Genomic DNA, 25,653 nt, shown 5'->3' with positions numbered 1-25,653 from the left:
TTTAGCTCTATTTAATTTTATGCTTTTTTGTTTAAAGCCAGATTGTAAGACAGCGCTTAATCAACACAGGAGGTTAAGGGTTGCAGTTGTGGGGTTGCTGAGTCTAGAGCAAGTTGCAGAAAGAGAACATCATGTGGGATCTTTCGGGATCCCTACTCTTCCAGCAAGTACAAGAATAGGACCATTTTTTTTCTTTTGTGTGTGTGTGTTGGGGGGGCGTGGGGGGGTTGTTCATCAATTCACTGGAGTAGCCTAGCAATGATGCCTGGGATGGAAAGATCCAGAGGAATAATGAGTCAGGGCTTTTTGTGACATGTGACAGAACACAACTGAAACTGCCTTGAGGAGAGGAGGGGGATTTTTGCCTTCGGGGGTAGAGTTCACTTCAGATACATTTGCCTCCTAAGTCTCAAAAGATATCATCCCCTCTCCCACAGTTTTCTTTCTCTTGAAGTTGACTTGACTTCATTTATAGCCATTGGTGGTATTTATCACTGGCTTATATCCTTCCAAATAAGTTATTCTAGTTTGAAGGGCTTCTTTTTCTGAACTGATTCAGCAAAAACCCCAGATTGAGTTCCTGGATCAATATGCCTATCCCAGAACCAATCACTGCGGTCTGGAATATGAAGACTGGCCAGTTCTGGGGAGTGAGGGTGGGAGGTGTCAGTATCCTGGAACCACAGAGACTCGTGGGCAAGGGGGGAGGGGTAGTTCCCAAAGGAAAAATGAATAGCTGTTATCAGAGAAATGGATAATACTGAAAGTACATACTCAAAAAACCGTAAATAAGGATACCCATTATTTGTGGAAAAAATGTTTTGGGACTTCTTTCCTATGGTTGTAGTTAAACTGTAAAATCGAGTAAATCTTTCCCTTATCCAGATAGATAATCACGCATAGTGGGTAATCGTCTTATATGTCAGCGTTTTTACTCTTTCCCCTAAGTGGGACTGAGTCAATGAAGATGCTACAAAAGAAGTAAACAGAAAGCTGAAAGTATTAATACGGTAATTTTTAATTTGAGTGCCCTCTTTAGGCGAAGTAGCTGGGAGGGCTTTCAATAATCCATTTTTAATCGTGACCACACCCCGTGTAGGTGACCCGAGTATTACCGTCTTGCCCTTGCAGTTGGGGAAACCGAGGCATGACACTCCTCCATTCAGCCTTCCGGGGGGATTTAGGAAGAGTCCAGCCTGCTTGACCTCAGAGGGTCTTCCTCCTCCGCGGCGCCTCTCGGAACCCTCATGTCTTTCGGCGTCGCAGAAGGAGAGCAGCTCGGGCTCCGCCAAAGCCTCGGCATTCGTCCTTCGCCCAGCTGCATCCGCCCCGCTCTCCCACACCTTCCCCGGGAAGGTCCAACTGGCCAAGGTCTGGCAGTCCCTCCCGCCCTCTCCCCTCACCCCTCCCGCCTCCCCCACTCTGGTTCCTGACGTGCAGGAAGCCCCCAGCCCAGCGCCCCGCAGGGAGGTGCGGGCAGATGCCTCCCGGGCTTCCAGCGGGAGGGGCGCCGACGCCGCGGGAGGTGAGCGGCCCGCACCCTTCGCCCCCCGAGGGCCAGGGCGGGCACCGGGCACGCTGGGCCAGAGGAAAGTGGCAGCGCGAGGGAGGCCGGGCGAGCCCGCGGGGAGCGGCGAGAGAGGGCGACGCGGGCGGGCCGGCGCGCGGCTCGCGGGCGACGCCTGGAGAGCGAGCGGCGGGGAGCCAGGCGCTGCGGGGCCGCTCGGGGACGCGCCGCGCCCGGGCCGCCGAGCTCGCCCGTAAACCTGCTCCGGACGCCCAGACCCCTGGCGCCCTCCCGAGAGCGGGCGGGAGATATGGCTTCGCGCGCACCCGCCACTGCCGCCGCCGCCGCCGCTGCTGACTCGACAGAATCGGCGGGCCGCGCGGGGGGCGCGGCGTAACCCGGGGGTGGGCGGCGGCGCGGAGCCGCCCGGGGAGCTCCGGGCGTCGTTGGGAGCGAAGGAGGATGCCAGCACAAAGGCGAGCCGAGACCCAGCCCGCTGCGGAAGGCGGCGGGAAGAGCCGCTGAGGGGCGCGTCGGCCGCGCTCGGCTCCGCGCTGCGTCTCTCGTCGCTGCCTCGGAGTCGCCGGGTCGGAGACGGCCGCGTAGGGTCCCTCGGCCCCGTGGCAGCGGCCACCGCAGCCGGGAGCTGCATGCTACGCGCGGCGGCGCCCCCGGTCGCCTGCTTTCCCCGCGGCGTGCGCGGGCCGGCCGGACGGCGCCGGGGCCGCGGGTCCGGGCGACTGCGGGGGCGCCCTGTCGCCCGGCGGCCCCGTCCCCACCCGCAGTCGGCGGCAGCGGGCGCCGAGCCCCAGGTGAGTGCGCGGCCCTGGCCCGGCCCTCGCGCCGCAGGTACCGGACAGCGGGAGGTGGCTTTGTTTTCCTCCCTCTCGCCCCGGCGCGGTCATTCATTTGACATTTCGGCTTCCGCTGCCCAGAGACGCGGGTGAGAGGCACTGGGACGTGTTTCAAGGTTTGGTTCTCCCGGGGAGCTGAGACTTTTGGGTCCATTTGAGCGTCACTTGAGGGAGCGGAGACTTCATTTCCTTTTTGGTTTGGAACGTGTTGTGAACATCCTCTACGGGGGCTTGGGGCCTGGAGGAAACTGGGGCTGCAGATTTAGACGTAGACGTTTCCGAGGACGTGCAACTGCAGAGGTCTGGCTCTTCCATGCCTTGTGTTTTCCGCTATTAGCAGAGCTCAGGTGTTTTTCCTTGATTATTATTAATTTAGGAACAGCTTTACAGGTACATTTATTTCTTTTAGAGTTGGAAGTCTTTGGAGACAATACAGAGAGCTCACAGAGTTACAGGGGATCAATCGATAATAAACTTGGAGAAGGCAAGCGTCAGCAATCCTCGTAGGTAGAGGTGAACGGTAGGCAAACTTCCCGGGGGCCTTTAGCCTTCCCAGTACGGTTTCTGCTTTCACCGTCCTAGAGTCAAGCAAACTCTGAATTCTCATTGTACGTATGCCTTTGTCAAAGTGTGAAACTTGTCTTTTTTTGAATAGTTTTCTAGTTTGTCATTTGGAAGAAAAAGATTTTAATGTAATTATTAGAGTCCTCTATTAGACCTGGTGAAATTTCATGTTTTCATTTGTCTCATAAGTATGATTTTCATTTTACTATTTCTCCTGTTCCCTCAAGGGCTCATTTCTTCTGTTGCCTAGAGAGAGCTCCACCCGCTCCCCCTCCAACAGATGGCTGTGTGTTCTGAGAGGTTATCTTTAAAATGACACTCACATTACCTGTAAACAAAAAGGATCAGTTATTAGGCTTATCTTTGGAGTTATTAAAGCAAGAAGCCTAATCTGGATGGGGATATTATTAATGGTGTGAAAATCTGGAGTTTGCTAATCTGTTTGGGCATCAGAAGATTCCTGCAGGGATTGTTTATATAGTGTGGGAGACAGATGGCATCCCTAGCAGACAAGAGAAGCCCAGCATAAAGGGTCATTGTATTCTTCAGAAATTATCCACTTCACTGTTGGGAGATGGGGTCAGGTGGGGAAGCCATAATTTTCATCTCCCAAAGGAGGCATTATAACCTTATCATCCAGCAGCCTAACCAGTTAGTTTCTTTTTTCTTTGAACATTTAAAAAGTCATTATTGAGCTGTTTGTTTTGATTATTCCTTCGGCCCATTTTGGCCTCAATTGTGGTTATGTGAAGCAGTTTAAACAGTTATATTAACAAAAATGTCTTTGAATTTAAGATTATCGTATCACTGGGAAAACAGCAGTTGTATACAAATGGCCCCTTGGACTCATAGTGTCTCCTAGCTGGAATGACTTAGTCCAATCTGCATGAATTCAAAAGGAGTTTCTTCTACCATCTCTGTGACAGGTGGTTCCCTGGCTCCCAGCATTTGTCATGAGACTCTCAGCTATGGGTAGTACTCTACTTTTATAAGGCTTAACAGCCTAAGGCATTTGCTTTATCATTGCCTCCATCACAGCATTGAACAGCCTTGGGCAGTGAATCTTTTTGAATGACTATGGAGTCCCTGAAGAAATCAGTCATTCTGAACATTTGAGATAAGCCAGCTGGAGCTTTTCTGCTCCTACCACCATCATAGATTCTTCTGTGCTGTAGATTCCAACTAGATTGCAAAATTGGTCTCCCCTCTGCATGCATGTGAGGGAGAATATTCCAGTGAATTAATAGTCACTAACCACAGGACTAAATTTAATGAAGAACATGAGCAATGTTTGACCCCCCCTGAACAGGAAGTATGGGGTAAAAGTAAGCACTGGCTCTGTTTAACGTGGGAACTGTGATCTTGAGGGAAAAAAAAAACATATTTTCTTACTTTTTTCAAATCCTTCTGCACCACTGATCTCAGCAAAAGGCAAAGAAACCAAGGCTGTTACCTGTAGCTGAGGACAGATGCCACAGCCATTTCTTTTGGATGAATGTGTGCTGCTGGGGAGGTAGCTTTCGGGCTCTGTCCAGTTTCATTGTGTGCCTTGGCATCAACAAAAGGGTCTAACATTCAGATTCGGATTGTTAAATCCGTGGCTGGTATCTGTGTACCTTCTCACCAGGTTGCTTCCTTTCTTGTGAAGTATTCCTTTATGAGAAACCCGAGGCACCAGGCCTGGGGCTTACTGGGCACCTGGCCTGCATCCACATTCTAGTGTGTTGCTGCCTGCTTTCTTGAGTAAAAATGGAGCCAGTTTCGCACGAATAGGGAATGGCAGGGTGGAGTGAAAACATTTCCAGCTCCATTTTGGAAAGCCAGGCCTGGCCTGAAAGAGAGAGGACTATATTTGAAGTTCGGTTGATGTAGCAGAGGCAGAATTGCTTCTTTACACACAGGATGTCTTTTGTGTGGGAAAATGTATGAGGGATTAGAAGGGTGACTACACCCTCTGGTTAGCCTGCAGTAGTCCTGGTTTTTTCCTGTTGACCTATCTGAATTATCAAATGCATCCCCTTTCACATTTAAAAGTGCCCTGGTTTGGATGATAAATTATGTGGTCACCCTAGGTATTAAGGAATCTTCACTATTTTCTTCACCACCCTCTCCTGACTTCAAATTTTGAGTCTGGCTTTGTTTCAGTCTTTAATTTGTTAAATGCAAAGGTAAGAAAGGTTAAAAAAAAACAAACCCAAAAAACCCAAAAAATGCATAAGGAAAAAAGAAATAGCAAGGAAGACAAAAGACTGATGTAATTGGTTGCTTGTCATCTATTTATACATATAAGAAATAAAATAGTTTTTTCCTTGACATATTAAGTGTCTACTCTGGCTCTGATCCCAGGTTATTATTGTCTTCGAGCACAATAAGAATGTGCCTGTTTACCTAGGGCTGGCATGAATTGGGACAATTCCTGTGATTTGGGAGAGCAGCTTCAACAAAATTCTGTTTGCAGACCTGATGGGTGCATGGCTTTTGCAGATATGAATGAAAGTTTCAAGATCTAGTGTTTGGTCAAGTTCTTGGAATTTACTGAGAGACCAAAACACATGTGTCGTTGTGAAGACTTGACTCCACATTCTCCTAGTTTCCAAGCCCTCTGGGCCACGAGGATAATAGAAGAGCCTTTGTTTTCTGCCCTCTCTTTTGACTAGAGTCTTGGGTTTGGGTCTCAGTTTTTCAGACAAAGGGCTTGCAGAGAAGAATGTGCTGTGCCCACTCATCACGTGAACATTCTCATAGGGGCTGGAGATTGTGCAGGTGACCTGGTGGGGATTTGAGTTCTAAAGCTAGATATATGAAGCTTGTGGCATGTACTTCAACAATGACTGTGCTCCTTGGCTAAAGAATTGCCTGTTTGAAAGAGTTCACTTGCAGTGCTGGCCAGCAGGTGTTACAATTAATTATGGCTGTCACTTTTTCCACACCCACTCGGCTAAAATCCTCCAAAGCTTGGTTGGCATGCTTGAATAAGAAGAAATGTATGTATCTTCTTTATGAGTAGGATAACCATGTAATTATTTTTGCTCAGATAAGGACACTTTTGAGAGTAAAAGGGGATACTAACTGGAAGGGGCACCAGATCAAACAGTATAAACTGGGCTATCCCAGGAAAATTATGATGGATGGTTGTCTTAACTATTACCTAAGTCATTAGCTTTTATATGAAGAATGCCCATATGATGGAAAAATGTCCTTAGCTTCTTCTAGATTTGTTCAACATATGTCTAATGTGTGCATGCATATATGTGTACGTGTATATATACAAACATTGATCATATATCTATAGATATGTGTATTGTGGGGTTGAAATTAACTACTTACGAAGACCTAGTCATTTGGAAAATTGTGACTTTCATCATTTTTTTTCATGGGTTGACTTTTAAACTAAAAAAAAAGTCCAGCCTCTCCAAACTTTAAATCATCTTCTGACCTTGTGTAGTTCTCTTGCTTAAATCATTTGATAGTTCTCCATTTTCTGTTTAATTCTCAAAGTAAGATCCACAGACAGATTGGTGGCTAAAAAGGAAAAGCAGTGAAAACATTTCACTTATTGATTCATTCATTCAACTACTATTTATTTAGCACCTTCCATGAATCTAGTTGCTGAATGAATAAAACTGCCCTTGTGAAGTTTTCTTTCAGTTGGGAGTGGAGGGGTAGGAGTGGGAGATGCACAATAAACCAAATTATACAGCATGGTAGAAGGGGATAAGTGCTTTGGAAGAAAGAAAGTAGAGCAGGATAAATATAGTTGAGTAGCCTTCATGAAGAAAGAGACCTTAAGCAAAGAGTTAAAGGAAGTGACAGAAGTTACTCATACAGATACCTGGGGAGGAGTGTTCCAGGCAGAGGGAACAGCCAGTGCGAAGGCCTGAAGGTGAGAATGTGTTTGGATGTGTTCAAAGGTTAGCAAGAAGACCAACACAAGGGGATGGAGTGATGGGGGGGGACTTCGAAATGTGAATCAGAAAGATAGTGTAGGAGTGGCAGAGCATGTAGGACCTTGAGATATGAGAGTAATTATAATTTCATCAGAAATCCCATTATGTTCTTAAAAGTTATTATGGTGTAAAAAATTGTGTTCATGCTATGAAGACTGCACTGGTCAATATAGCTTACATTTCATAAGCACTTCATCATGGTGCACTTCATCTTGGTTAATACACTTTTTTTTTTTTTTTTTTTTTTTTTTTTTTTTTTTGGTTAATATACTTTTTATGTCATTTGCTTATTGTTTATTTGTTAAAATAGCATAGTTTGTTGTTGCTGGTCTTAAATTGTATCTCAGTTTCACAAAAATAGATCAGTGGCTCAAAAGTGGTTCATTGCAGTGTGAAAATAGTGATGAAAATAGTAATGTAAATGCTGCAGTTCAGAATGTCATAAACATACTTATAGAACCGAATCCCATTCCAAATATAAAATGTGTATCTGTATGTGTAAAAACAAGGACGTTTGTGTGAGTGATGATTTCAAAACAGTAGCTGAAATGAAACAGTGCATATGGAAGTATGATGATGACTATCTCAAACTGCTTTTTATTGGGCTTGCCATCCATTCGCTCCAAGTCCCCAGTCATTGCCTGTTATGAAACTTTGTCTGTGAAGCCATGGATGTTTTGGTGTCATTTTCAAACAAAGCACAGTGGCTTCCTTGTTATACTATTCAAGTTTCCCAGGGCAAGTACCCAATAATGTTTTCCGTTACAAAATTAATGTATTATACTGCTAACGGTGGGTAAGAGATTAAAACTCTAGTAGCTTCCTTAAAGGATCCTTGTAACAGAAGTAAGTATAAGTCATTTTATTGAAGAGACACCTGGAAAATCAGCTGGAAAGTTAAAGACAAACATTATCCTTAGAGAGAAACCGGAAGTTATTGACACAATTCCTTTGTCAAATGACACGGTTGGCTGTTGCATAATATCAGTGGAGTAGGGAAGAGCGATTACTATCAAGTGCACGCTAGCAGATATTTCACTTTATGGTAGGATGAAACCCACCGATGTCATGCAGAGAATGAATCAGCTTTTGGCATTTGTTCAGGGAGGAGCACTCGGTGATGCTTTGTTCATTTATCACTGAAAACTCGTGCTATAGGGGAAGAGATTTTTCTTTTGGTTAACCATTATATATGAGACTGGAGAAGTCCTCAGGAGGCAGGACTGACAGAGCATAAGTTTCATGTACAGATAAGAAGGTGATGGGTTCATGAAGAAAAGAAGTTGTACCTAGAAGCCAATCCACATGCTCTTCCATTCACAGCGAAGATGTAGCACCTTCTGATCTTGAGGAAATACTAAAAGAAAGTGAAAACTGGGTACAGCCAAATTGCGGCCCCTGAGTATCTGCATGTGCTGTGCAAAGTGATGGGCAGGGAGTATAAGGCTGCTTCTCTGTGCTGATGTACCCTGGCTATTTAGGGGAAAAGTGCTCATATGATATTTTATCTGTGGTGTAAGATATCTGTGGAGCAAGAAAAATGTTTCTTCATGACGTGGATTAGAAATGATTTCTCTCGTATCAAGTGGCATACCTCAGTACTAAACTCTGCCCACAGGGAACCGTGTGAAGGACAGGGAGGGAAGGAAGAATTGTTAACAAATAAAACAATCTGCCACAGTCTTAGGACTGAGATAGTTTATTCATTAGAGAGAGTTGGAGGTCCACATTGACCATAAAGAGTAGAGGAGGTTAAGAAAAAAAGAGTTGAGGAAATATTTTCAGTAATGGACAGTCCTTTAAATCAGAAGCATAATGCCTCTCAGTGACCTATTGGAAGAATAAGAGCACAAAGGAATAGAACTTAGATCCAATAAAGCTGATGCGGAGAGAGTACGAGTGTATACTTAATATTTGAGAGCATGTAAGGAACCACAGTGGGAGGAACCCAGGGTTTTAGGATTTTGTGTTAAGATACTGGCTGGCCAGGAGTATAGGTAAAAGGAGGTGGAGAAGTCTGACAATTGGACATGACTTTTCTTATACTTTTTCCTTAGGCTTGGCTTCATTTCAGATAAATGGACTTGGTACTCGAGGGTTTTCAGAACACGATCTGTATTGCCTCCAACCTAACCTAGAAAAAATATAAATGTTCTTTAGTGGTCTAGGATTCTTTGCATAGGACTCCTCTCCTTCCTTCCCTCCTCCCTCCCTCTCTCTTCCCTTCCCTCCCTTCTTCTCTCCTTCTTTTTTCCCCTCCCTGCCTCCCTCTCTTCTTTTGTTCTTTCCCTCTTTAAGCTATTGAGTTGGCATCTTTAAACTACAAGATACTTTGAGAGCTCATCTCCTCTCTGTCCATGTCTTTTAGCAGATATATGTGCTCTCCAGGGCAAGAGGGATAAGGGCCTCTAGGGAAGTTCTGTTTCTTGTTCAGCTAACCCACTCTAATGTGGAATATCCAGTTATAGCACACATTTAAATTTTAACCCTCATCCTTCAATAAAGGTCCATTTCTTGGGGAGTTCCCTGGTGGCCTAATGGTTAGGATTCCGGACTTTCACTGCTGTGGCCCGGGTTCAATCCCTGGTTGGAGAACTGAGATCCCACAAGCCTCAGGTGACGCCAAAAAAAGGAAAAAAAAGATCCATTTCTCTCTTTTTTTTTGGACTTTAATAAAGATGGAGTGATTGTCTTTTGTCTAATAACTCTTCTGTAGTGAAGGCCATTATTTCATTCTAGGACAGAAGTCATTCATGCATTATTCATTGAACAAACATTGAGAGTCTTACATGTGCCAGGCTCTGTGCTGAGTGATAGGTATAAAAGAGGTCAGTATTCAGACATGGCCCTAACCAGATAAAACAGAAAATTGAATTAGGATGTAGGCAATGGTAACAAAAATGTGAATAAACAAGTAAATATGTAATTGCAAAGCAAATGTGGCAGAAATGTAAATGTAAACATTTTTACATTAGGGTGGTGGTATTTCAGCTACTTTTATATTAACTTCTGAACTGTATGATCTCCTGAATGTAATTTTGAAATATTTTGTGAGTAAAAAGTGAAGAAAACATAGTTGAAAGTGTGATAAGTGCTTTGTAGAGGAGGACCTTGATAGAGAAGGAAGTATAACTGAGACTTTTATACACATCCACTTCTACATGTTCACATTCTCTTCACTCATTTCTCATGGTCAACATCAGGCAAGGCATGTGATTCAGGTTAGAATTCCGTGTTAGAGGAAAATTGAAATTTTGTTCTGCAGTTGAGGAAAAATTAGAAGGGACCTGAGAGGCAAACTAGTTCAGCCTTTGTATGAAGAAATATCTTTTCAAGGTTGTTAACGGTGGTCATCCAGTTCTTAGGAGATCGCTTCCATGCTTCCTCCACCTAGAACGGGGCGGTGGTAAGTGGACCACTCTGGTTTACTTCCAGTAGGCAGGTCCTCTTTCCATTCCATAAATACCCCAGACTCATCTCCACCTCAGCACTTTTACCACAGGAACACTTCCCACCTGGAATGCCCACCCATTCTACCTACTTTTCTGTGTGTCATTTAAAAGTGGTGCTTTTCATCATCCCCCCCCCCCATCTTACTCTTATGAAGAATATGGCATTTCAGAAGTAAATGTAGCTTCCTTTGTCATGATTGGCAGTAAGATTGGGGGTAGAGTGAGTATCCTAATCTGGGAGGGGATTGAGGGCAGTGTATTTAGTTTGATACCTTCCTCCCACATGCTAATATGCCCCACTCTTGGGAATCACTATCTTATAGCAATTAAGATCTTAATCATCTGCTGCTTTAGGTGGTGCACTATTTATTTTGTTTGCTATTAGTCTTTTTGCCAACTAGACTTTAAGTACTCTGAAGATATGGAAACTTGGCTGATACCTCTGTATAATGCTCAGTATTGATCATGAAGTGAATACATATACAATGATCAATGCCTCATGGCTGAAGGAACCACGTGTTTCTTTTTCATGGACCATTATGAAAGGCTATTATTTATATAAATCAGATATTAAGTTGGCACAGATGCTAAAAGATTACTATTTTTGTAGTTTTAAAATGGCAGAAAGTCAAGTCTTGGAGGTCTGATTCATTGAGATAATTCCCATATCAGAAACCTCCTTCTTTCTTTGTAAGCCTTTTAACTCCTTGCTATTCAAAGTGTAATCTACAGACCAGTGGCATCAGCATCACCCGGAAGCCAGACCTACTGAGTCAGAATCTGCATTTTAACAAGATCCTCAGATATGTTCTATACACAGTAAAGTTTGAGAAGCATTTTATTATTAACACAAAATTCAGAAATTTAGGAGGAGCATTTATCTTCAAAGAGAAGTGAGTCTGGAAATGAAGATTTCATTGGTCTGTGGATGAGATCCTCAGTGCTTTCTGTCGTGTTGGCCTGGAATGAACACTGCTTCTTGCCAGGCCAGAATTATGTAGGAGTGCCCCAGGGTAATTTAAGTAAGTGAGTGGTACAGATGTTAGACGTGATGATGATTACAGGAAGTTGAAGCAGTTTGGAGTGAGAAACTAGGAGAGCTTGGCAAAGGTAGAGGAAAGTGGCCATGCAACCTGAAACCAAATATAAGGGAAAAGGTCTTCCCCTTATGATTAGAAACAACTTCTAACTCTCTGGATTTGGACTCGGTTCTCATACTCCAACCCCTCCAGAGCCAGCAGGACACAAGTGAAACTGGCGTAAAGTGCTGTGCAGGGAAACCTTGTGGAGTGGTGAGGATCGTGGAGAGGCATTCTTCATCAGAGGGGAAGGAGGTGTCACCACTCAGGTCACCCAGTTGTTGCCACATGGGAATTTGGGTGCAGCATGGCCAAATCGTCAGATTTTTCAAATGAAGCTAAAAATATATGTTTGTACATAAAACATCTCTTGGGTATAGTATGTTGGTAATTAAAATGTTTTTAGAATGGCTCAGGCCAAACTAAATTCATATGCTGCCTGCATGTGTTTTGAAACCCCTGTTCTGGAGCAACAAAACATGTGGTGGTGTGAATACCTGGCTTTTCTAGTGCAGGGCACCAAACACAGGGAGAGGCCTTTTGGTCCTGGTAAGGACCATTTTGGATCTTTACTAAATAAAAGAAATAAAAAGACGTAAAGGAAGGGAGCTGCACTTGCTTTGATGACCTGATTTAAAATATATGTCTGAAGAACCTCAGTAACTAATGGTGTTTGAAGGAAAGAGTTAGATGCCTAAAGGCATAAAATTTTGGCGCTGTAAAATCTGAAGGGGAAGTAAGCATGGAGTTGGGTCCAGGGTGAGGAAATGAGGTCATGGAAATTTCTTGGCACCCCCAAGCTAGGATCACACGGTGCAACAGAGCTGGGAGGCTGGACCATAGCTTGGAGCTTACTGCGCTTGGAGAGAAGTGTGACTAGAGATAAAATTCGAGTTAATTTACCTTTAGCATCTGGTTGTTGAATTTAGGTGGTGGCTAATATTTATTTATTTAAAAAAAATTTTAAACATACTTTAAAAAAATTTATTTATTTATGGCTGCGTTGGGTCTTCGTTGCTGCGTGCGGTCTTTCCCTAGTTGCGGCGAGTGAGGGCTACTCTTCCTAGTGGTGCGCGGGCTTCTCATTGCGGTGACTTCTCTTGTTGCAGAGAACGGGCTCTAGGTGCGTGGGCTTCAGTAGTTGTGGCACGTGGGCTCAGTAGTTGTGGCTCACAGGCTCTAGAGTGCAGCCTCAGTTGTTGTGGTGCATGGGCTTAGTTGCTCTGCAGCATGTGGGATCTTCCCGGACCAGGGATCAAACCCATGTCCCCTGCATTGGCAGGTGGATTCTTAACCACTGCGCCACCAGTGAAGTCCTGGCTAATATTTAAAGTTTGCTGGAATTGAGTTTTCTATGAAAGTTTGTCATGGTAAATTAGCATTTTATATATTTTGAGAGTGAAAACTAGGTGAAGGAATCAAAATTCTTTCCAAAGGTTTGTTATTGATTATACTTCTTGTTAAAGACTAAATTCCTTAAAGATTAGCACTGTTTATTATTTATCTTTACATTATTATCATCTTTACATCCACCACAGTCTGGGTCTATACTGATTATAAAACAGAATATAGTTTATTTTCTATCTTCGTGAGTCATTCTGTAGGTATTCATTTTCCTCACTGATTCAAAAAAATAATAGCTTTGTTGAGATATAATTCACATACCATAAATTCCATCATCTTAAAGTGTACAATGTAGTGGGTTTTAGTATATTTACATAGTTGTGCAACCATCACCACCCTGTAATTTCAGAACCTTTTTATCACCCTCAAAAGAAGTCCAGTGTCCTTAGCAGTCACTCATCTTCCCTGCCTCCAGCGCCTGGCAGCCATCACTGTAGTTTCTGTCGCTGTAGATTTGCCTCTTGTAGACATTTCATAAAAGTGGAATTATATAATATGTAGCCTTTTGTGACTGGCATCTTTCACTTAGCATAATGTTTTCAAAGCTTATCCATATTGTAGCATGTGTTAGCACGCCATTCGTTTGTATAGCCAAATAAAATTTTATTGTGTATATATACCACATTTTGTTTATCCATTCATCAGTTGATGGACATTTGAGATGTTCTCAGTTTTTGGCTATTATGAATAATTGTGCAATGAGCATTTGTGTAAAAGTTTTTGTGTAGATATATGTTTTCAGCTATCTTGAATATACACCTAGGAGTGGAATTGCTGGGTCATATGGTAACTCTATGTTTATCATTTTGAGGCTCTGCCAAACAGTTTTCCAAAGTGAGTTTTACATTTTACATTTACATTTACATTTACATTTTACATTTACATTTACATTTACATTTTACATTTTACTCAGCAATGTCTGAGGGTTCCGATTTCTCCATATCCTTACCTACACTTGTTATTGCTTTTCTTTTTGATTTAACCATTCTGGTGGGTATGAAGTGGTATTTCATTGTGGTCTTGATTTGCTTTTCTGTAATGACTCATGATGTTGAGCATCTTTTTGTGTGGTTATTGGCCATTTGTATATATTTTTTTGGAGGCATGTCTCTTCAAATCCTTTGCCAATTTTAAAATAAATTTATTTTTTTAAAAATTTTTGTGTTGTACAGATTTTTTTGGTAACTTTCTGGATTCTAGACACTTATGAGACATATGACTTGAAAATATTTCTTATGTTTTTTGGATTGTCTTTTCACTCTCTTGACAGTGTCATTTGAAGCACAAAAGTTTGTAATTCTGATAAAGCCCAAGTATCTTTTTTTTTCTTTCTTGTGCTTTTGGTGCATATCTGTCCTTGTTGATCTCCTAATTGTTCAATCCAATATGGAAAATGGAGTATTGACATCTTTAACTATTGTTAAATTGTCTTTTTCTCCCTTCAACTCTGTCAGTTTCTACTCATGTATTTTGCAGCCCCTTGTAACATATATGTTTGTAGTCATTATGTCTTCCTTTTGAATTGACCCATTTATCTTTATAAAATATTCTTTCTCCCAAGTTACCATTTTTGCCTTAAAGTCTATTTTGTCTATTGTTGGCATTGTCACTCCATCTCTTTTTTTAGTTACTGTTCCCATGATGTATCTTTTTCCATCCTTTTACTTTTACCCATTTGTGTCTCTGAATCTAAATTGTCTCTTTTAGATAGCATGTAGTTGACTCATTTAAAAATATATTCTGAAAAAAAAAATAATAAAAAAATAAAAATAAATTCTGCCAATCACTGCCTTTTGGTGAGTGTTTAACTAGAATGTTTGATTGGAGTGTTTAATTTATTTACATTTAATGTAATTACTGTTTATCAGATGGATATATATCTGTGTGTTTGCTATTGGTTTTCTGTGTGTCTTATGTTTTTTTTGTTCCTCAGTTCCTCCATTACTTGCATTAAATATATATGTTTTGTAGTGTGCCATTTAAATTTTCTTGTTGTTGCTTTTCTGGAGAAGATAATTTTCATAGGCCTTTATTCTGTCATTCCTGATAATATTGATATGATTATTTTTGAGTTATTTTCTTAGTTGTTGCCTGGTTATTAACAGTGAAATTCTTAATTTAAAACAATCAAGTTCAGATCAATTTCAACATCATTTCGAAAGTATACAAAAACTTTACTTCAGTATGGCTTAATTCCTTGCTTTATACATTGTAAGCCCATCATTAACACTTTTATAGTTATTGTCTTATGTAGTTGTTTTTAAATAGAAAAACGTTGTAAACAAAAATACATTTAGGGCTTCCCTGGTGGCGCAGTGGTTGAGAGTCCGCCTGCCGATGCAGGGGACACGGGTTCGTGCCCCAGTCCGGGAAGATCCCACATGCCACGGAGCGGCTGGGCCCGTGAGCCATGGCCGCTGAGCCTGCACGTCCAGAGCCTGTGCTCCGCAACGGGAGAGGCCACAGCAGTGAGAGGCCCGCGTACCGCAAAAAACAAAAACAAAAATACATTTATAATGTACTTTGCATTTAACTATGTCGTTAGCTTTTCCAAATCTCTTTATGTCTTCATGTGGATTTGAGTTAATATTTAGTGATTTTCATTTCAGCCTCAAGAACTCCTATTAGTATTTCTTGTAAGACAGATTTGATAGTGACAGATTCTCTCAGGTTTTGCTTGGCTGGGAATGTCTTAATTTCTTCTTCATTTTTGAAGGATAATTTTGCTGGATATAGAAGTCTTGGTTAACTTTTTAAAATTTCACTGATTTGGATGTGTTGTTCCAATGCTCTCTGGCCTTCATAGTGTCTGATGAGAAATCAACTGTTAATCTTATTGAGAATCCTTTGGTTTGATGAGACTTTTTCTTGCTGTGTTCAAGTTTCTCTCTGTCTTTTGACATTTTGACTATGATGTGTCTTGGTGTGGATTCTTTTTAGTTATCCTACTTTGAGTTTATTTAACTCCTTGGATATATAGGTTAATGTTTTCATCAAATTTGAGAAGTCTTTGGCCATTATTTCTTCAAATAATGTTTCTTTCCTTTCCTTCTGGAATTCCCAGTGTGCATGGCATGATACAATATTTGTAGTTTCATAGGTCTCTGAGGCTCTGTTAATTTTTCTTCATTTTTTTTCTGTTCCTAAGCCTGGATAATCTTAATCCACATATCTTCAAGTTCACTGATTCTTTCTTCTGCCTATGAAAATCTGCTGTTGAACCCCTCTAGTGAATTTTCCATTTCAGGTATTGTACTTTTCAACACCAGAATCTTAATCTGGTTCTTTTTAAAAATAATTTTTATCTCTATATTGATATTCTTTCTTTAAAATCTTTATTGAATTTATTATAACCTTGCTTCTGTTTTATGTTTTGTTTTTTTGGCCACGAGGCATGTGGGATCTTAGCTCCCTGACCAGGGATCGAACCTGCACCCCCTGCATTGGAAAGCGAAGTCTTAACCACTGGACTGCCAGGGAAATCCCTATATTGATATTCTTTGTTTGGTGAAATAATGTTTTTAAATTCTCCTTTAATTCTTTAGACATGGTTTCCTTTAGTTATTTGAACATATTTTTAGTATTTTTAAATCTTTGTCTAGTATGCCCTAAATCTGGGCTTCTCAGGGACATATTTTGTTTAACTGCTTTATTTCATGTGTATGGGCCATACTTTCCTGTTTATTTGTGTATGTTTTAAGTTTTTATTGAAAAATGGGCATTTCAAATAATATCATATGGCAACTCTGAAAATCAAATTTTCCTACCTCCCCAAGGTTTGGTGTGTTTGCTCTTTGTTGCTGTTTTTTGTTTATTTACTGACTTTACTGAATAAATTCTGGAAAGTCTACATTCTTGTCACATGTGGCTACTGAATTTTAGCTTGGTTCCCTTAGTGGTCAGTTAATGATTAGACAGAGATTCCCTTAAATGTCTGAAACCAATAAGTATCTCAGTCTTTGCTGAGCGGCTCTATGTGCACGTTGGGGCATGCCTTCATCAAGTAGCCAGGCAGTTGACAATTGCGCTGTAGCCTTCATTTCCTGCATGCGCAGAGCCTCAAGATCAGCCAGAGCTGAAAGAATGGGGTCTCCTGAGATATTTCTTAGGTATGTGCATAGTGCTGCACGTGAATGTGGTCTTTTCAATTGTAAGGAATATGTCAGAGCCTTTCAAATCCTTCCATGGACATTTCGTTCTCCAGATCTCTCTTAAGTTTTTAAGCCAGCCTCTTCTTTGCTCCAGCTGGTATTGCTGCCATAGACATCTGTATTGTTAAACAATTGCAGCTGAGTGTTTTCAACAAATGCTATGGGGCTAGAGCTTTTTCCATTGAGTGATCTCTGAGTTAGGTCCAATAAACACAAGCCCTGGGAGTAGGGTTTTTCCAAGTAATTGCCAGGTCAAATAGTGACAATTCACTGGGATAGAGCCATTTTGTGGAACTCCAAACCCGTTTTGCTCTCTCCATTGCCTGCTAGAGTACGGGATTTTTCAGTCATTGTGGCTGTAATGATGCTGATTTTTAAGGGTATTGTGATGCTGGGGAGAGAGTGATTGGAAATAGGGAAAATGAAAATGCCACTAAGCTCACTGTACTTATTGTGACACAACCATTTTTTGTGCCTTAATCATTCTCACAATGTAGTAAGCCTTTCATTCATTTCCAAAATTGTGAAAAAGTTGATTTTGACAATTTTTGCCAGTGTTCTCATTGCTTTTATGGAGGATCAGATTTTGGGGGGTCCTTACTTGGCCATTCTGGAAGTGCTTCTCCCTCCTACTGAATTTTATAACTGCCTACTACTCTTGTGATGTTACATTTGATTAGCTTCTTGCTTGCTTTCAAGATTTTGAAACATGATTTTTATTATCTTTTTTCATCTTTGTTATCTCTGTTTTGTTCACCCCTCCCATAGGTACATGCTTTTTTTTTTTTTATGGTACGCGGGCCTCTCTCACTGTTGTGGCCTCTCCCGTTGCGGAGTACAGGCTCTGGACGTGTAGGCTCAGCGGCCATGGCTTACGGGCCCAGCTGCTCCGCAGCATGTGGGATCTTCCCGGACCGGGACACGAACCCACGTCCCCTGCATCGGCAGGCGGACTCTCAACCACTGCGCCACCAGGGAAGCCCGGTACATGCTTTGTTAAAAAAATCCATGTGTAGATTGAAGAATTTAATTGAGGTAAAATACACATAACATAAAAATTTTCCACCTTAAATAACCATTCTTATATGTAAAACTCAGTAATGTTAAGTACATTGACATTATTATGCGAACAATCTCCAGAACTCTTTTCATTTTGAAAAACTGAAAGTCTATACCCATTAAGCAAAGCTTCCCATTTCTCCTTCCCCCCACCCCCACCATGCCCTGACAAGCACCATTCTATTTTCTGTCTATATGAATTTGACTGTTCCAGGTATCTCATATAAGTGGAGTCGTATAGCACTTGTCTTTTTGTGACTGGCTTATTTCATCTAGCATAATGTCTTCAAGGTTCATCCATGCTATAGCATGTGTCAGAATTTCCTTACTTTCTAAGGCTGAGTAATATTCTGTTGCATGGATATATCATATTTTGTTTGTACATTCATCCATCAATAAACACTTGGGTTGTTTCCACCTTTTTGCTATTGAATTGCTATTGAATTCATTGCTGTGAATGTAGGTGTACAAATATCTCTTTGAGACCTGGCTTCAATTCTTTTGAGTATATAATTATTTTTTTTGTTTTGAATGGAAGCATCTATAGAAATCTCCAACTTGATAGTTTTTTTTAACTGACTGTCTCAAATTTTGCTATATAATACATTTTCATTAGGCACAACTAAGTATTCTTTCCTGATTCTGCTCAGACATAGACATTATCTCTCTTGTTCTCCCATTTTTAAGCTGCTAAAGTTTAAATAATTTTAAAAGACTTGAAGCCATGTCAGGGGTTAGGAAATGAGTAAATTACAAACTTAAATGGAATCCAACTTCTCATTTTAGTTGAAACCTAAAACTTCTGTGTTTTATTATTTGTTATGTGCCTAAAGAAAAAGGAGAATGTAGGGATAACAATCATTATAGTTCTTCTGAATAAGCAACCAACACAACATCGTGGTCTAAATTTCACTGTTAAATAAGTAGGCTATTGGGAAAATATATTTAGGGATAGAAAGTAGCAGGCATTTCTTGGATAAATTTTGGTGTTTATCAAGAAGATGACATTTGAGACAAGGTTTTATTTCTATAATTTTTCTTAGTTTTTTGACTAGTGCTTTTTTAGGCTCTTTCTTTTACTTAATTTTATTCATACATCTAGTCTCCATTTTGTAGAAGGTGGGGGTGCTTGAAAGTACTGTGAGTCTTTAAATTGACAGCACTTTTAGGAAACAAAGTTTCTTATAATAACTAACATAACACTGAATTTTTATTTACATATATATTTGAGGATTATGACTTCCCAGTATTTTAAAGAAACACACAACTTGACCTTGAATGAAATTCTAACGAATCCTTAGCTAAATTTGGAAATGAAAAGATAATAAGACAGAGAGAGAGAGAGAGAGAGAGAGAACAAGTGAAGCAAAATATACAAAATCTCCAATTAAAATAATTAAACATTTCTAAAGGAAGTGTGTTTGAAATATTATATCTTACTAATTGCTGTATTTTTAGATGTGTGTAATATTAAAGTGAAACGAAAGGTTTACTGGATAACTGTGGTAATAAGATTAAAAATTTGTTTTCCTCTAAGAAAGTTTTTTGGAAATAAAATATTCCATTTCTCTGTTTCCAAAATGTGAGAAGGTTTTATTTAGCGCTTTCTGTTCAATTCTCATTGAGGGAAGGATGAAACTAATTTAGAAATAGACGTACTAAGGCATCTTAACACTGATATTTTTATTGTATAAGGTAAGAAAGTCTTAGACTTTTGCTAAAGAGTGTATGCAGTTAGTTCCAGGAGTTCCTTGTGACAATAGCCCCATCAATGTTAGACAGTTAATTCTGGCTGAATACCTGGAAATTACAGAAATAACCCATTCCTGCACTTTCCATCTACTTTTCTTAGAGCAGTAGGTTCTATAGGCATGTTGTTCAGCTGCCTTACAGGTTGTCTCAGGTGACAGATTCACCAACTACTTTACTGTGACAAACAAGGGTCACTAGTTTATAACCTTTTCCAGTTAGCAGTAGCTTCTTTCTTGTTACCTAGCACCCAGTTGCTAAGCCAGTGCCTCCTATTTTATATTTATATAATATCAGCACCCTATTTCTGTTACCAATTTCTAAGATTCTCTGAGTAAGAGCTAAGCTGGTATAATCGACACTTCCCCAAAACAGTGGCTCTAAAGATAGAAGCTCATTGCTTGCTAACATTTTCTCTAATATTTCTCTTGTTTTTACCTGAAAGAGTGTTTTGGAAAAACTTCATTCCTTCCGCCCTGCGTGCCTCCTTTTCTTTCACACAGAACACTTCTGATACCTCTAGTTGCCAAATGCTTGGAGGTTTTCCCCCAACAAGTAATCCTCTGGGACACCACCTGGGTGCCCTACAGTTTAAGTCAGTTCTAATACTATCTACCTGGAGATAGCATCAGATCCCACAGGTTAAGGGCCCAGTCCCATGACTCTTCCCCCCACCCCAGTTCACATGCCAAGGGCAAGAAGTAGGTCCCCAGGTTACCTACAACTTCTGTCCAACTTGGCTACAAATCAGAGGTTCTTATGATCTCCTCCCACCTTGGATCAGATTAATTTGCTAGGAGAGCTCACAGAACTCAGGGAAACATTTATTTTTGTTTACCAGCTCATTAAAAGATATGATAGGGCTTCCCTGGTGGCGTAGTGGTTGAGAGTCCGCCTGCCGATGCAGGGGACGCGGGTTCGTGCACTGGTCTGGGAAGATCCCACATGCCGCGGAGTGGCTGGGCCCGTGAGCCATGGCCGCTGAGCCTGCGCGTCCGGAGCCTGTGCTCCACAACGGGAGAGGCCACAACAGTGAGAGGCACGCGTACCGCAAAAAAAAAAAAAAAAAAAAAAGATATGATAAAAGATACAGATGAACAGTCAGATGAAGAGAAATATGAAGGACCCTCTCAGGTCGGGGAGGGTCCTGAGTGCAGAAGCTTCTTTCCGTGTGGGTTGGGGTACATCATGCTCCCAGTACGTGGATGTGTGCACCCATCTGGAAGCTCTCTGAACCCCATATAATTAGGCTTTTATGGAGGCTTTATCATGTAGGCAATGACAGATCATTAAGTCCATTTTCAGCCTTTCTCCCTTCTCAAGAGAATGGAAGGCGGGGCTGAAAAGTCCAAGCTTCTAATCATGGCTTGTTCTTTCTGGTGACCAGCCCTCATCCAGGAGCTCACCCAGAGTTACCTCATTAGACCAGGAGATGCTCCTTTCACCTGGAAATTATAAGGGTTTCAGGAGCTCTGTGTCAGGAACCAGGACCAGAGACTACGGTCTGTATATTTTCCATTATTTCACAGGTGGACGATCGTCCAGGATGGATAGGCACTTTGAGCACTGTTTATTTCTTTTATCTTGGTTCTCTGCCATCCCTTAGGGCGCTGTCATCATCTGAATGGTTGAAGTTGCCTCAGTTCTACATTTGTGTTCCACTGTGAGAAGGGACAGAAGCACATGACATGGAAGGTGCATACGTCACCTCCAGTCACAAGGGAACTTAGTTCACCAGTGAGAAGCATTGGTGAGAACTTGGTGCATGAGCACGACGAACTGAATGGGGGCTGGATGGCCATGTGCCCAACTATACCTCTTACTACGAAAGGAGAGATTAGATTTTAGGCAACGCTTAGTGATCTGCCACAGTTACTTCTCTGAATTTTACTTTTCTCATCTCTAAAATGATAGTAATCGTATCTACCTTAGAGGGTTGTCTTAAGGGTTAGGTAAAGTAATACATATAAATTATTTATTCAGTTTCTGGCATATGAACCATGCTCAGTAAATGTTAACTATGAAGATATTTTTCAAATAACAAGAGTAAATATTGCTTTCTTGTTTTTCAGTGCTTACAGAACCCTTAAGCAATGCTTATTTTACTAAAGGAAATTATAGTTTTATTTGAAACAATAAAAGATACTGAGCTAAGTAGGTGAAGACCACAGGTATTATAGAAATATAACCTCTAGACTTTTTGTTTTAGCTTATTTTTTAAAAAAGTATTATTTATGGCACAGTATTTCATGCTATTTCTCATAATGGCTTTAATGTAGATAACGCATAAGTAGGTTTTGAGGTAAGTAGTCCATTAGAGTCCATTTAGTTTCGTTCGCACAAATTTTAGTTAGATTTTTCTTTTGAAATAGGTCATCGCTAGAAGCAGTTCATTTATTTGGCAAGATATTCTTAGTGTATGGATTTGCTGCAGAAGTGAGAATTCTAAAATGCATCTGTAATTTAAAAACTTGTTTTCCTGATATTTGCTGGGGGCAATAAGCTATAAAACCTCTTACTAATTTAAAGAAAAACAAAACTTTTTTATTGTTGATATTTTTAAACATACACAAAAATAGTTTTTAAACTGTCTGATTTTGGAAGTAGAGAATGTAATCCCTACATTTCATAGTATAATAGTATTGTGACTGTTGGAATGTACTATATATTATTTGCCCTTTGTAGCTCAAAAGAAACATTTAAATCTATAACAAATTATTATCTTTAATTGTTCACAGCCAAATGTTATTATTTTGGAATATAGAAAGTTAACTTTATTTTGGATTTTGGCTTCCTTATTTACTTTATCCTGTCAATTGTTAAGGATCATTCATTAACATGTTTGAAGCAGTTCTTAGTAAAAACCAGTTTTTGGTCAGAAAATGAACATGAAATGTGACAAGCCTATTATTCAGGGATTTTCATTAGTTTTGTGAAATCATATGTTAATTTGGTTAAAGCAGCATCTCTTTCCATTGGAAGTGCGTTTCAGAGTTGAGAAAGCTGACCTTTAAATCGATTTGCTCATTAATCCCCTACTTTCTTTGATGATAAAGACATAAGAAATAAAAAATCAAAGAACATGTTAAGTTTTGTTTCGTTTTGTTTTTGAGTTAGTATCTCTAAAATATGTTCATTTGTTGCATAAGAATTCCTTCTTGGTCTGCTATTTTTTGGGCAGAGTGCCAGATGAGAAATATGTGTGCCATCTGCTTTGTCATCATCAATTTTGGATTCAGTTCCCCCAATTTAGGTTGAGTTCTCACTGATTTAACCTGCAGCTTTTGGTACTCTTTCTTTCTTGATCTTTGGACTCGCTGGCTTATCTTGTGGGTGAGCTTAAGATGATCTTTACATGTAGTAAGACGTGTGGGGTAACGCAGCTATCAGTCTTGTAATAACTTAGGTTGAACTTTGTTGTTAACTTGGTGGGAAGTATTGGGCTAAAGGCAGCTTTGAATTTTACCACAGGGTTTCTCTAACTTTCTGTGAAGAAATAGTTGAAGTTCTTACCTTGAAAAAAATTGAAAGCACAGAAACAGAAATTAGCACTCAGCTTTTAACGTATTATCTACTGGATGATCCTGTTCATTGAACTTTTGATGCTTTATGTTATTTTTAAATATACCTTTTATTATGATCTGTATACATTTGGAATATTGACTGCATAGTTCAGAGATAACTGTAATTGCTACCAGTCTCCAAAGAGACGTTTATACTGGAAATTTCTGCAGTAAGGGGCATGAAAAGGTTGAGGAACATAAGCTTTTATGGAGAAAATAAGACATAGGGGGAATAAAAAATATTAATGAATGTTTAAATTTAAAAATAATTGTCTTTTTCCCTCAACCTTTAACTTTTCAAAAATTACTAATTGTAAACAAGTTGAAATAAAAAGCAAGACACTTGTATACTCTTCGTTTTCCATTATTTTTTTTAAAACTTCTAATTTTATATTGGAGTATAGTTTATTAACAATGTTGTGTTAGTTTCAGGTGTACAGCAAAGTGATTCAGTTATACATATACATGTATCTATACTTTTTCAAATTCTTTTCCCATTTAGGTTGTTTCATAATATTGAGCAGAGACACTCACATACTCTTTATCATAAATTCTTAACATCCTATCACATTCTATTCTCTCTCTACATTTGTATGTATTTTTCTGAAATTAAACAAAATAAGTTGCAGATGACATTACACAGCACCCCAAATACTTTCATGTTTCCTAAGAATACAGATATTGTCCTACCACCTCTAATATTATTATTATTATCGTTTTACCTAAGAAAATTAAACATAATCCAGTAATATCATCTTATATACATTTAATGTTGAAATTAATGCACAACTTTAAAAAAAATCCAGGATACAATAAAGTTTCATGCATTACATTTGATCGTCATATCCCTTTCTTTTTTTTTAACATCTTTATTGGAGTATAATTGCTTTACAATGTTGTGTTAGTTTCTGCTGTATAACAAAGTGAATCAGCTATACGTATACATATGTCCCCATATCCCCTACCTCTTCCGTCTCCCTCCCATCCTCCCTATCCCACCCTTCTAGATGGTCAGAAAGCACCGAGATGATCTCCTTGTGCTATGCGGCTGCTTGTGCTATGGGATTGCTGGGTCATATGGTAGTTCTATTTTTAGTTTTTAAGGAACCTCCATACTGTTCTCCATACTGGCTGTATCAATTTACATTCCCACCAACAGTGCAAGAGGGTTCCCTTTTCTCCACACCCTCTCCAGCATTTATTGTTTGTAGATTTTTTGATGATGGCCATTCTGACTGATGTGAGGTGATACCTCATTGTAGTTTTGATTTGCATTTCTCGAATGATTAGTGATTTTGAGCATCTTTTCATGTGTCTGTTGGCCGTCTGTATATCTTCTTTGGAGAAATATCTATTTAGGTCTTCTGTGCAGTTTTGGATTGGGTTTTTGTTTTTTGGATATTGAGCTGCATGAGCTGCTTGTAAATTTTGGAGATTAATCTTTTGTCTGCTGCTTCATTTGCAGATATTTTCTTGCATTCTGAGCGCTGTCTTTTCGTCTGGTTTATGGTTTCCTTTGCTGTGCAAAAGCTTTTAAGTTTCATTAGGTCCCATTTGTTTATTTTTGTTTTTATTTCCATTTCTCTAGGAGGGGGGTCAAAAAGGATCTTGCTGTGATTTATGTCATAGAATGTTCTGCCTATGTTTTCCTCTAAAGTTTGATGGTGTCTGGCCTTACATTTAGGTCTTTAATCCATTTTGAGTTTATTTTTGTGTATGGTGTTAGGGAGTGTTCTAATTTCATTCTTTTACATGTAGCTCTCCAGTTTACCCAGCACCACTTATTGAAGAGGCTATCTTTTCTCCATTGATTATTCTTGCTTCCTTTATCAAAGATAAGGTGACCATATGTGTGTGGGTTTATCTCTGGGCTTTCTATCCTGTTCCATTGATCTATATTTCTGTTTATGTGCTAGTACCATACTGTCGTGATTACTGTAGCTTTGTAGTATAATCTGAAGTCCAGGAGCTTGATTCCTCCAGCTCCATTTTTCTTTCTCAAGATTGCTTTGGCTATTGGGGGTCTTTTGTGTTTCCATACAAATTTTGAAATTTTTTGTTCTAGTTCTGTGAAGAATGCCTTTGGTAGTTTGATAGGGATTGCATTGAATGTGTAGATTGCATTGGTTAGTATATTCATTTTCACTTTGTTGATTCTTCCAATCCAAGAACATGGTATATTTCTCCATCTGTTTGTATCCTGTTTAATTTCTTTCATCAGTGTCTTATAGTTTTCTGTATACAGGTCTTTTGTATCCTTAGGTAGGTATCTTCCTAGGTATTTGATTCTTTTTGTTACAATGGTAAATGGGAGTCTTTCCTTA

General features: G+C 40.0%; 1 protein-coding gene across 5 annotated transcripts in view; it reads left to right on the top strand.

Moving 5' to 3' along the window:
- The first annotated feature begins 1,440 nt into the window (after positions 1–1,440).
- The window catches only part of HECW2 (HECT, C2 and WW domain containing E3 ubiquitin protein ligase 2), a 416,399-nt gene continuing 392,186 nt past the window's right edge, over positions 1,441–25,653 (top strand). For 4 of the 5 annotated variants that reach the window (XM_079924631.1, XM_079924628.1, XM_079924630.1 and 1 more), the window contains exon 1: positions 2,199–2,319. The gene's annotated coding sequence lies outside the window, so the exon portion shown is untranslated. Of the gene's footprint in view, positions 1,526–2,198; positions 2,320–25,653 lie in introns of those variants that run through there. The other variant, XM_079924629.1, reaches the window with a different exon arrangement.

The sequence above is a fragment of the Stenella coeruleoalba genome (genome assembly GCF_951394435.1).
Source record: "Stenella coeruleoalba genome assembly, chromosome: 6".
Taxonomy (NCBI): Eukaryota; Metazoa; Chordata; class Mammalia; order Artiodactyla; family Delphinidae; genus Stenella; species Stenella coeruleoalba.
This window is presented reverse-complemented; position numbering and strand designations above follow the sequence as displayed.